Source organism: Echinops telfairi, unplaced genomic scaffold (genome assembly GCF_000313985.2).
Source record: "Echinops telfairi isolate 266 unplaced genomic scaffold, ASM31398v2 ScPeMD7_6273;HRSCAF=7185, whole genome shotgun sequence".
Classification (NCBI taxonomy): Eukaryota; Metazoa; Chordata; class Mammalia; order Afrosoricida; family Tenrecidae; genus Echinops; species Echinops telfairi.
In genome coordinates, this window is record NW_022110173.1 from 1,590,759 (window position 1) to 1,594,020 (window position 3,262).

At 44.5% G+C, this 3,262-nt stretch overlaps 1 non-coding gene across 1 annotated transcript; it reads right to left on the bottom strand.

The window, feature by feature from the left end:
- Positions 1-17: 17 nt before the first annotated feature.
- On the bottom strand, positions 18-209 carry LOC115871593. The gene has a single exon (XR_004047372.1). It is a non-coding gene; the product is annotated as a U2 spliceosomal RNA (small nuclear RNA).
- Between the last annotated feature and the right edge of the window lie 3,053 nt (positions 210-3,262).

The following is a 3,262-nucleotide window of genomic DNA, read 5'->3' on the forward strand; positions in this document are numbered from 1 at the left end:
CTTTCTTTCTTTCCTTTCTTTCTTTCACCGTTCCTGAAAGTACTGTAATACCAGGTCAATGCATAGAGCGGATGGAGCAAGCTCCTGTTCCAAAAATCCTGCTCCAAAAATCCATTTAATATATTGTCCTCGGATAGAGGCTATATCAGATATTAAACTGATAAGAACAGATACTACACTTGATCTTAGCCAAAAAGCCAAGAAGCGATGGCACAATTTTCAACCAGCTCCTAACCTAAAAGTTGGCTCTTTGAATCTACCCAGTGGCTCCGCTGAAGAAAGACCTGGTTAACTGCTTCTGTAGAGATGACAGTATATCCAGAAAACTCTATGGAACAGTTCTACTCTGTAACACATAGGGCCACCGTGAGTTGGGGGCTGATTTGATGGAGGCTAATAACAAGTAGGCTTACCCTTGAAAAGCGGGATCAGGGGCTACATCTGGGAAATGATTCCCACGCTAGTCTCTAGTGGAGATTCATCATGCAGATTAGCATATTAAAATTTGAGAGGTCCTACAGAAAACAAAACTGCTTTAACTTTGATTAATCCTATGCTCACAAATGTATTTGCGAGCACAGGATTCCTTGCTCCCTTCTACACTGCACAAGGGCAACAGCTTGGCGTCTACATCCGGAGACCTCGGCTTTTTTGTGTGATTCTGACACACTCTCGCTGAGTTACTGGGTCAGGCTTCTGTGAAGCCCGGATTCCTCATTTCAACACTGAAGCTAATGGCACGTGCCCATGCTTAACAATGAATTAGAGTAAGCACAAGGGCTCGGAACACCTTGGAAACAAGGTTCTAGAGAAACAATGCCATTATCTCAGCCACATCTGCACGAAGGGCAAGGCATCACATCATTAGACACTCCAAATGTGGACCTAGCAGATGCTCCCTACTTTGGTTTCTACCCTGGTCTGCAGGGGTCTATAGGAACCACACGCACTTCAGTAAACAAACCAATCTCAGGCAGGTGCTTGTTTCAAACCTAGATGGAAAATGGAAGAAAGGAAATGAAGTGGAATCAACAAAGCAAGGGGGCATATAACAACAACAACAAAAGTTAACATTTAATAAGGCTTCCTAGGGGCTAGCACTGGGTTAAACCATTGAAATGTGCTGCATTTAAATTCTTCTCATTCACTCCTGGGGGAGGGGGTTGGGGGAGGGGGGAATGCCTAGGTAGGATGTGGAAGTTATGACAAAATTGAAGTTTGGAGCAAGGTAGTAGCTTGTCCAGATCATATGGGTCTGACATGCCAGGGCCAAGACCATGACCAGGCCTGGGGGACGGGTTCAGACTACACGAATATTTCCTAAAGTGGTAGACAGGAAGTGGTCTTAGGCCGGAAAGTTTTATTTTAATAGCTTTGCATTTTGATAAATGTTAGAGAAAATATATGATAAATAGCACGCCTATGGTTTTGTTTATGGATATAGTGTTTAGCAAGGATATGGTTTTGTTTATGGATATAGTGTTTAGCAAGGCAAAACAAACAACCAAACAAAATAAAACTAAATCTCTTTTTATGAAATTAATAGTACAGGCAGCACATTCACATGTGAACATCCACAAAGGTGGCATCCTGGGGACTGCCATTGGGGAATTACCATACCACACCCATCTACCTGCCAGCAGAATAAAGGCCAACGGCCAAACAAAGGCCAATGGGATTTGCTTTAAGGGGCTATTGCGCTTGCTTCTGTTCCCAACTGAACAATAGTCTCCTCTAGGTCCTTTGGAAGGAAGTGCATGAGAGGAAATGAAGTTACTTGAATACTGCAGGCTGGCAACAGTGACTGTGTTTACCTGGATGGGGGTTGGACCGAGGGGAAATCTGTGATTGTGAGATCTGATTCACAGAAACGCCACAGACTGACAAGAAATACCTTTTACAGAGAAGGAAATGTGCTTGTGAATTGTTGGCAACCCTCTCCCTGACCTTCCCACTGTGCAGTTCCCTGGTTCATCTTTCAGGTCTGAGGAGAAGGGGAGGGTCTTAGTCGAGACTTCTTGGTTGCAAAATAAACCCACTCAACTGGTTCAAGGTAAGAGGGGGACAAAAGAAAAAGAAGAGGGGGGCAGGGAAATGGGTGAATTTGCAGGGATTTCTTATAGATGCAAAGAAGTGGAGCTGTATGTAGGAGTGGAAACCCAGATTACGGTTTGTTTCTTTAGGTTTCTAGTCTCTGCTTCTCGGAGGCTCGGCTTCATTGTCTCTTCTTAGCTTCACCAACCATGACCGTGTGGGGCCTTGCTTTATGTCACTTTTCAATTCCAGTCCCTAGAAGACACATACCAGTGTCTCTGGGCCTCGATTGTAAACTCCAACTTGGCGAGTTTGGATCAAAAGTTCCTCATGTCCAGAGGAAACAATGATCAGGTATTCTGAAATTCAGCATCTTTGAACCTGGAGTACACAGTTGGTATTTGTTCCTGTGAATTTTAATAGTTTTAACAGGGACTGAAAGTATGGTCCCTAGAGTCCCTGGGTCTCTTGTTTTTCTTTTGTTTTCAGTTCGGCAAGTTCTATTGATATTTGATATTGTAGATAAATGATGTATCAGGACCAATGTTTTTTCTGTTTCTTCTTCATCCTATCTGACTCTAATTTCCTCGAGGCCTAAGGATGATGGACACTCATGGTGGACACTCACAAGGTCATAAAGCTGAAATCCTTTGGGATATGGGGGCAAAGAATGAAAGAGCTGGGCAATCAGTAATGGCCATCAGTCCATTGGCACTGTGCTGGGCGCCATGGGGACTGCTGAAGTGATGATGACGATGGGTGCTGCTGTTGTGAGTTATCATCAACTCCGTTTCGAAGCGGGGCGACCCCATGTGTACAGAGTAGAATGACTCCGTGGGATTTTTAAGACTGTGACCTTTCAGCGCAGATTGCCTTTGGTGTTAGATGCCATCGAGTGAGCTCCGACCCATGGCAGCCCTGTGCACCACAGAAAGAAACACTGCTAGGTCCATCCTCACAGTTGCTACTATGCCGAGGCCAGTTGATGCAGCCACTGTGTCCATCCATCTCATTGAGGGCCTTCCTCTTTTTCGCTGTCCTTCTCCTTTACCAAACAAGAGGTCCTTCTCCAAGGAATAGCCTGATCTGACAACATGTCCAAAGTAAGCAAAACGAAGTCTTGCCATCCTTGCCTCTAAGGAACACTCTGGCCTTACTTCAAACACAGATTGGCTAGTCCTGCCATAATTCGAATGCATTGATTCTTCTATGGTCTTCCTTATTCAAT